Source organism: Excalfactoria chinensis, chromosome 6 (genome assembly GCF_039878825.1).
Source record: "Excalfactoria chinensis isolate bCotChi1 chromosome 6, bCotChi1.hap2, whole genome shotgun sequence".
NCBI lineage: Eukaryota > Metazoa > Chordata > Aves > Galliformes > Phasianidae > Excalfactoria > Excalfactoria chinensis.
This window is the reverse complement of record NC_092830.1, coordinates 7,688,817-7,698,410: the sequence shown is the minus strand read 5'-3', so window position 1 is coordinate 7,698,410 and position 9,594 is coordinate 7,688,817. Positions and strand designations below refer to the sequence as shown.

At 44.2% G+C, this 9,594-nt stretch overlaps 1 protein-coding gene across 1 annotated transcript in view; it reads left to right on the top strand.

The window, feature by feature from the left end:
• The window catches only part of LOC140253804 (uncharacterized), an 84,005-nt gene that overhangs the window by 41,241 nt on the left and 33,170 nt on the right, over positions 1-9,594 (top strand). The window lies entirely within an intron of this gene.

The following is a 9,594-nucleotide window of genomic DNA, read 5'->3' as shown; positions in this document are numbered from 1 at the left end:
CACAAATGCATATACTAATACATATGTATTTATTTAACATGCAACACAAGACTGAGCTCAGCTCTCAGGTTTTCAAGGGTACGTTAATGTAACTAGAGGATGGCAATATACAAGGGTTGCTTCAGAAGTTGTCCCACAACATCAGAGACAGATGTCATCGGTACGACAGAAGAGTCTGAACCTTCCCACTGACATCCCGTTACATGTTGTTGCTGTGTGACAGATAGCAGCAGAGGGTCAGTCTGACAGAATGCCACCTGACGTGCAAGTGTGTACGAAGCAAACGTGTATCACTGATTTAATCTATGGTTTGAAATCATTTCTGCTTTCCCCATCATGACACACCCTGCTAAAGAATAGAATGTGTCCTCTCTTTTCTTATAGCCTCTCTGCAGACCTTGAAAATCTCTGCAAATCGCTTAGTAGTGCACACAAAGGACAACTGTCTACCGGAGTGAAGAATACACTTGGTCATACAGGCAGATGGGTCGTGAACAGGTTTTGTGTGCATTTTTACTTTCTGCGTGTAGCTGAAATGCCAAGTCACGGCCTGAAGCAGTGATGGAGCATCAGGTGGGAAGGCGAGGGTAATGGAGTCAGGGGCTTTGTGTGGCAGGAGCCTGCAGGAGTTTTTCTCCCCTGGTCTGGCTCGAGCCCAGCCTTCAGCCTGGGGGATGTCCTGGTGGAGAGCTCAGGACACACGAGCTAGTGAAAGCATGAGGGCTTCTGCTCTGCAGCGCTGCCCACAGACAAAGCCCTGATCCCAGGGCGCAGCCTCAGCCCTCGGCCCAGAGGAATACATGGGCAGTGCTGGTGCAGCCTCTCCCTCCCCAACAAGAAGTGGAAGCAATCCTCCTTGTCCTCTGGTGCTTCTTCACCAGAGACAGAGGTATCCAGTGATTCAAAGTTAAACATGTTTAACTTGTTGCATGGGTACCTTATGGTACTTTTTAATAGCTATTCCAATAAGAATTTCTCTGTAAACATTATTGATGAAGAACTCTTTATTTTGTTTTGCTTTGCTTTATTTTATCTTATTTTATTTTATTTTATTTTATATATATATATTTTTTTTATTCTTCAATGCAAGTAAAAGCTGGAAAGGGAGTGTCTGTGAGCCTGAATGCAACCATCTCAGGAGGGATGGAAATGGCCCAACGTTGCTAGAAGAGACTCAGGAAATTAGGGGCATCCAGTGGGACTTAGGCACCTCCCAAGGCTTTAGGGGATACGAAGGTTAAGGAGCAGCATTCAGGGTGCCAGAGACTTTGACACCTTCTTCTCTGAGCTGAAGAGCAGTGGACAGAGTAAGGACAGCCTCAGGGTTGGTCAGGGACATCCAAAAGAATAAGGCATGTTCTAAGCGGCGAGTGTCATGGGAAGGTGTTTTGCAGATGCACAGGAAAACCTCCCCTACATCCCACTTGGACCCGATGGTTGAACCGTGTGCCAGAGTATGTGCAGGTTGGACGTCGCCCAATCAGCCTACAGACTGTGACAGGAAGTTGCTGCTGAGTAGTACGTAGAGCCTGATTGGGCTGGTTTACGCAGAGATTTCTCAGACGTGTGCGTAGAGAATGCACAAAGGTGTTGAGGGCTTTGCATGCTCCAGGGGTACCCATGCCACGTCGCGCCATCATGACATTGCAGTATTGGTTATTACTCGAGGATCGTGTCCTGGGGAAGTCCACGTGTCTGTTCAAAAAAGTCTGATAGGTTGCTTGACCATGGCACATAGACACTGACAGGGCTAGGAGCAGGACAGCAGACCACCACAGGGAGCTCATGGCCATGGCTGCCTAGGAAGGAAATTGTAAGAGAAACTCACTGCTCTGTGAGAGTCCCAGGTAACTCAGGTGCCCCTGCTGCACCCAACACAACCCACCACTCCCTAGGAAACTCTCCTGACCCTCAGATGCACTCTTGCCCAACAGGGGATTGAGACAAAGAAAGATCACCTTGACACCTGTCCCTCCCAAACGGTAAATGACCCGGGCCCACTCTACATACACAAGAAAGCCCAACTCCCTCCTGGCCCATAATTATCCAGTGCTAATTCAAGCTATTAAGGAGGCAGAACACTTCCTCCTGATCCTCTGGAGGGCTTCCTGTAGAATGGGGACGCTACACATATAAGCCCCTTTTCAATATATTTTCACACCCCTTATCCTCTGAAACACATACACGTGCCCCACCAAAATACTCCACTGTCCTCGATGTCTCAGCCAACCCCACAGAGCCACCTCTTTTCCCCAGGTCCCTTGTACTCTGCCCACCTAGGACTCACGTTGCCACTCTTTGGGTATTTGCGAGGATCTGTGCCTGTCTCTCCTCAGGGTCGTTCCACCTCGACCGTTTCCTCCGTCTGGCAATGGTTCAGGGTATCAGCTGTGACTTTTATTTAGTACAGTGTGACAGGAAACTCCTAAATGAGGAGGAGTCACCACAGTGCAGGGAGGAAGCACACAAGAGGCGGCACTTGGGGGTTGGAGGATGGGATAGAAATTAAGACCTTATGGGCTCCGCTGCTTTGGAAGGAACTCCGAGGCCCTGGTGTCCCAAACAAATTATAAGGGCCATGGTCAGAGACAGCTCAGGGCTGGCTGGCTGGTCAGCTGGTGATGTGGAGGTGTCGAGTCCATGGGATCTGGGATGTGAATGGCTGTGCTGCAAGCAACATGCAGGTGGCCCGGCAGCATTGCTGCAAAACAGATACATAAGCATCATTTCATGCTACAGCCCTAAGGCTGCTGCCAAGGCTCAAAGCTGCAGCACTGAAGAGCCAAGCAGGGGTTTCACCCAGTTTTCACAGCAGGAGATGAGAGAGTGAGTACAAGAAGACCCCAGGAACTGCTGGCACTTTCCTTCTAGTCAGGTTTGGTCACTGGCTGCACATCCCCACCTGGGACATCTGTGGTACTTCCTGCTGCCAGCTGTGGAGTAGAAGAATGTCATTATAATGCATACCTGGATGAGATGTGGTTGTAGAACCCAGGCCACAAGATCCTGTCTGGAAGATGAGATTCACCATTAGGGAAGAAGGCAACACACAAGCAAGTACTAGTGCACCAGCTCCAGACATCTCCAAAAACAGAGATTCACAAGGGACAGTATTCAGGTTGCGTGGAAGGACGGTGGACTGTGGAGAAGGCAAAGTTACGGTGTGGAACATTACACTGAGACTTGGCGCTGTGCTGAGAGACTGCACGTGTAATAGCTAAGAGCAAAGATTGCCATCTTTTTAAGATGGCTTCTTTCCTCTGCCCAAATGAACTTCTAAACCAAGAGGAAGGAGATGTCAGCATCACACACCATCCAAGACTGTGCCACGTTCTGCCATGTTCTTGTGCTTCACCACTTCTGCATTTAAAAAGACGTTGATGTGGTCTGGTGACTGCGCAAAAGAATTTCAGCTTTGTGGTCTGTGTTAACTGCTACTACAAGGACACAAACGCCTTTTGGCTACAGAAAAGTTCCAGTGCATTTTTGTCCCCTGCCAGTCTGTAAAGGATCCCAAGCTGGTGGCTATAACAACAAAAGGCAGAGCACTGTCCATTTATTTCCTCGCCTGAGAACAGATGTTCTTTTCTTGCTTTGTGAATCACAGGGAGCCCACTAATGACAGTTCCGTGGCCATGCAACCAGTATCAGCCTTCGTCCGTGAGATGGGATGTTGGAGATGGCAAGGGATGAGGCGCAGTGGGCACGCTGCAGCTCTCCCCACTTGTTTTCTTGCACCAGCCCAGATGTGGCACGGGGGACTGGGCTTCACTGCATGCTTCTCTGCTCCTCTGTTTCTAGCAGGGATCAGCTCTCCTGTGTGAAGACAAGTATGAACTGTTGCCATTTTTTGAGCATAAAGGCAGACTCACAGAATCACAGAATAGTTGTGTTTGGGATACCTGGACGTCACCTGTTGCAACACCATTCCTCCACTGGGTATGGACTTTTTAGTATATATTGGAGTATATTGCATATATTCACTACTCAGTGTGGAGTAGTGAATGAATTTGTTCTTTTCTTTTTCTTAGTCATGCAGCTTTTGATTTACTCAGTAAACAGTCTTCTTCTCAACTCACGAATCCTTGTACGTTCACTTTCCCAATTCTCTCCCCTATTCCACCCAGGAAGTGTATCTAGCACCTAAGAGGTACACAGCTGCATGCCAAGGCAAAAGCACAACAGAGACACAGACACTGTTAAGAACAGAATTACAAAAGGAAAATTCTCTGCAATGCACAGTTTCTGTTCATCTCATGCTTCACCCTGGTTCTGGGAGCCCCTAATGATCAGCAACACAGAAGTTGTATAGCGTACACAGGTTGGCTACAGCCCAGTCACAGTTATACATTCATCCATAATTGGCCCGAAGCTCCTTAATGATAGTCCTTATTCTTAATACATAGCAAGATTTTGTCAGCGTAGCTGTATGTTTCACAGAACATTGTTTGGGCTGTAACTGATCTTTTCCTGCTCTAAGCTCAGCGCTGGTTTCTGTGGCTTACTTATCAGCCAAGGTTGTTATGATCAGTAATGCAATGGCTTCATTCCCTTCCTTCCCTACAGATCACACAATGTGTACTGAAATAGGAGCAAAGTTCACCAAGCAGAGCTAGAGCTTTATACAGAATTGATGAATGGGCCTAAAATTCCACCTGTCTTCCCACTGGAGAGCAGGTCCTCGCTTGGAGCAGGGGAGAGCGGGGAGGAGCCTCACGGCACATGTTACAGTCCAGTCAGTCCCTGTGCCATCCTGCAGTGAGGTTCTTCTCTAGAGGCATGAATAAAGTCATCAGTTCTGCACACTGGAGCCTTTGTCCCATCTTCCTTAGCTGGGACAAAGGCGGTCCCTTCCACCACCTCCTTTTTAGCAACGTTGCTGTGTCTGTGGGTGAATCAGGCAGTGTCTCTGCTCAGGGCTCAGATGTTTGTCCAGAAGGCCTACTCGAACCTGAGCAGGCTAAATGGCTTCAGTTTAGGCTCTGATGCCTCTCTTGTGCTATCTTTTCATTATTGTCGCTTTACATCGTTGTACATGCATGTATACATTAAGCTTTAGCTATTTTTTTCACTGTAAGAACATGTTACTGAGGACTGTGTTTTCACTACAAGTGTTTGATTTGTAGCAGCAATTGCAGTCTTTTATGCTTAACCTTTACATTTCACGTGTAATTCACGATTTGTCATAATCCATAAACTATCATTCTATGAAATAATGTTTTCCCATTAGAGATCTCACTGCATGTTTCCTTTTGTTATGTTTTGAAAGCAGGTTTTCATTTCATGTGGCAGCAGAATTGCAGGTCAGAGATTAAACAGGTGACAGCACCAGGTAGGAAGCTAGAGCTGACTCGGGGGAGCTCAGGTGCACACAATGCAGCTGACAAGAAGGGGTGGAGCCAGGATCCTCCTCCTTGCAGTCCTCATTTAAGGGCTGGTATGGGATGTTGGAGGTACCTTTTGTTACAGGTATCTGAATAAGAGAACTTTTCTGTAGGTAAGTGGTGGGCTTTCTTAATTTTCTTCCTGTGCCTGCATTTTTCTTTCAGTAAATTTTAGCTTTCTGTGGTTTGGGATGTTGTTGCGTTGTTGTTTTTTCTTTGTGTTGTGTTATTCTTGTATGCAGTTGGATGCTTGATACAGGAAGCATCATAGTCAGAAAATGTGAGCTATCCTTCAAGATCTTAAGAGACAGTGTATGTGTATGAGTTTCCTTGAAACAGAAGCAGAGGTTTTATTTTGGTAAGAGAAAAGAGTACTGTGGTGTTTTACTTAATTTTTTTAATCAGTCACATATACCTTCAGTTTCTTCAGACTTGAGAAACATTGTTAGTGTTCCAACATCTGCTGCTTAGGAAAGGAAGTCCTGCTGCTGTGTAGTACTGTTGTTGTGGAAAGCTACCAAGCCTGGGTGAGCCACTTTAAACAGGCAGGCTTGTTCTGCTTTTATTTTTCCACTTTTTAGAGAAGGAGTAGCAACTTCTCAAAGGTGCAGAAGAAGCAGGAATAAACAGGTATGAATTATGGACCAAAGCTGTGAAGTTTGGTGAGTTAGAACTGAAGAGTTGCTTCTAGAGTTTCTTTTTTGCTGTTTACCTTATTTTCTCTGGCTTACAGATACACTTTTATTTCTATTTTATGTTCATTATTTCAGGTTAAGGTAGTGTGAAGCTACCTGTTCTAGAGAAAAAAGCCTGGCTTGATAGGGCTGACAGGTGACTCATGAATGTCATTGTCTAGTTCAATTGCTCTTTAGTACTAGTGGAAATGGTTTTTTTTACGCAAATGGACAGAACTGAGAGTTTTGGAGGTTATTACTTAATGTTTTATGGAAATGTTTTGGCAGCCTGCTCAGCTCATAGGTTTCATAAATTAGCAGGTAATGCTTGAAGTTACTAAGAGCAACTGTAAAGATCAAGTGAGTGATTGTTACGCAAAACAAGGGAAGATTTTGAGAAGTGGATGGGGTTTTTATCTGCAAAGAAATCCACAAGGTTAGTGAGAGTGCTTACAAACTGAACAAGGAGGTGTTTGCGTAATGCTGCATCTGGTGTGTCTTTTGACACAAATCTCCCCTGTTTATCAGTGAGAGAAAGAAAGAGTGTGTTAAAACTTGAAGGTTGAACAAACTTTAGGGGCCTATCTTCATTTTTAGCTTTTTGTGGTTGCTCTTCAGTGATGTTTCTATTCAGTTATCTCTTAATGACTCACTTATGTTGCACAGCTGGTCGGGTGTGGCCATTTTTTTCTTTTAGACTAGATTTGACTGCTCAGGTTTCTTAGGAATGGTCCTCTATAAAGTGGTTTCTTGTTATACTATTGGTAAGTTGAGTTTTGATGTAGGGAACTTAGCTAGTTAAATTTGAAGGTGGGAGTTCTCAGGTGAAAATGTAGTGGGAGGTGTAGCAGTGAAGAAAGGAGCTGTGTGTGCCTATTTAACTTTTGACCTTTCTATAGGTATTGTTACTCTCCTTCTCCTTTTTGTTGTTGTTTCTTATTTGTTACATAGTTTGCTAACTATTCTCAGTTGTTTTGAGTAGCCTGCATGCTTTAAAGGGATTATTTTGTATTTGAGGTATCTGGCGTGTGGAGTAATTCACCAACTGATGTGTCAAATAGTCAACTTGTACTGTTGCAGAAATGTGACATGCAGGATTTAATAGCTCTCATTTGAAAAGCAGGGTTGTCCTTAATGCTGGTTAAATTGTGTTCGGAGGTAGTATTGATAGGTTATCTGGGCTCAGGAGGAGCTCTGGAAGTAAGAATTAGATTTTTCTGCGTGAAAGACTGGATGTTATGTGTGAGAAAAGAGTCAGGTATGTGTAAGTTAATCGCAGGTTTGACCTATTAGGATAGAGACTGGAGTTACAGAATGGTTGAGGTTCTAAGGCACCTCTAGGATGGTGTCTTCTCTAGCATTTGTGCCTATGTAGGGCTACAAAGGGCAGGTGGCTCAGGACTGTATCTAAACAGCTTCAGGATATCTACAAGTAGGCAGACTCTGCAATGTTTGTGTAAGTTTTGCAGGCCATTCTCAGTGGGGGAACTGTAAGGAATTATTCTCAATGCTCATAGGGGAATTCCTGCACTTTAGTTTGTCTGAACACAGTACACTTCATGCTGCTGGATGTCCTCCTTTGAGGTAGTGGTAACACCTCCTGGTACAGGCTGGGATAACATTGTTTTCCGTTGCTGCAAGGTGTATTGCTGCATTGTTCTCTTCCTATAATGGGAGGAGAAAGGAGCCAGCCTAAATGTGTTGTGTTTTGGGTTGGGAATCCCAAATTAAATATGGGAGAGTATCCCAACCTTCCTTTAATGCTCTTTTGGCTGTTTATCATTCTTCTTGTGGATCAATTTGGGAGGCAGCTGAGCTGATGGAGTGTCCAAGAATGGATGGGCACTCCGTTTTCAGTTATGAGTTCCACTGACTATGCTAAGGGGTTTGAAATCAAGTAGCTAGCGCTGCCTCAAGTTGCTGGGCCTGGGGTGTGATGGCAGGAATGCTACCAATGAGGCTTTTCAGCCTGGGACTTATTTATCTGCTAGGCTGTGTCTGAAATATAAACATATTTATATTTGCTTGAGACTACTCATAAGGACAAAGACTGACTTCTTTGGATCAGTTGGAGTAGGGCTGATATAATTGGCAAATGTGGAGAAAGTTTTGACTTATTCGTCTTGCCTGTCTAATTTGTACCTGCAAGTTATTGAATTATGCAGGATGTTAATTTCTGCTGTAGGGCAGCCTCTGTGAAGAGCAGAACTAGGAACCTACGATACAGCGTCACCTTTTGGAGGTGAAAAGGAATGGCAGCCTGAAAATACAGGATTTCTTCAGAGGTAAAACAAGGGTAGGGATGTTTATGCGGGCTCCTCCGTGAGCGTGTTCTGCTGTTACTGTGAAGGAGCTCATTTCTGTCTTAGGTACTTTAAAATGTCAGTGTTTGCTGGAACTGCTTTATGTGCTTATGCTTTCATATACTATGTGCTGTGAATGATCTGATTGAGTGACATTTTATCTTTTTCTTTATTCACAGTGGAAGAAAGGATGCAGAATCTGATGGATCTTAGTCTTTTAGTGGCTCATCCAGAGACCTTTTGAAAGAAGTGACAGGAAGTCCGAACTGACATGGGTGGATGTAGAACCGAGCTGTACACCAGGTACATTTTTATTTTTGCTGGCACACTCTAATTGAGCTGGTATGAAGATTCTGAGGAGGGTTTTAGCCGTTATGTGGCTCACTTGTTCCTTATTCTACGTAGGTCTCTTGGCATGGTGAGCCCTTTTATCTGTCTGGCTTTGCAATAGACTGAAGCAATGTGTAATCCCTCTCTCCTTTGCTTTTTGAGGTGTATGCTTGTAGCAGGCCTACTTCAACCAGCTCTGATGTCTGAGTAGGGATGTTTTGTGGTTCTTGTTTCGCTAATAGTCTTGTTTTGTGTGGGAGGGTTTATTTGGCTGATTCAAGGTGTTTCTGCAGTTTTAGGTTCCTTTCACTGGTGCATATGTTGTTGAAAATGAGCTGGTTTCTGTCATCTTTAAACTTCCTAATTGGCATTTATTCCACAAACCCTTTTTTTTTTTTTCAGAATATACTGTGAGACTTTTTTCTTTTAGGTCCCTTTAAGATGTTTACTTGGGTCATCATGCTGTTTTCCAGGTATTTTTGGTTTATAATAAAAGGTTGAAAATGTGCATTAAGCAGGTGGCTTTAATGCTTTTCAAATGGAATGCATGTTTTTGAGGGAACAAAAGCTAAGGGATTAAGGAGTATCAAGAGAGATGTGTTGGGTATTTAGGTTGGATTATGGATCATTATTTTCAGAGATATCTAAGGATTTACTTTTTTTTTTTTTAATTGAGTACACGGGGATAATTAGTGAAAATGAAAAATCATTGAGTGTGATTTTTGCCTTGGTTTCATCATAAATTGGTGGAGCGTTACAAAACTCCATGTGCCAAAATGCATGCCCTGAATGCCAGTGCTTTCTTTGCAGGGTGCTGACTCTTCTAACGAGGAGAGTTAATTGTGCATGACACCTTCTCCCTAGAAAATAAGTTTGTGTAATGTATGGTTATCTATTTAAAGT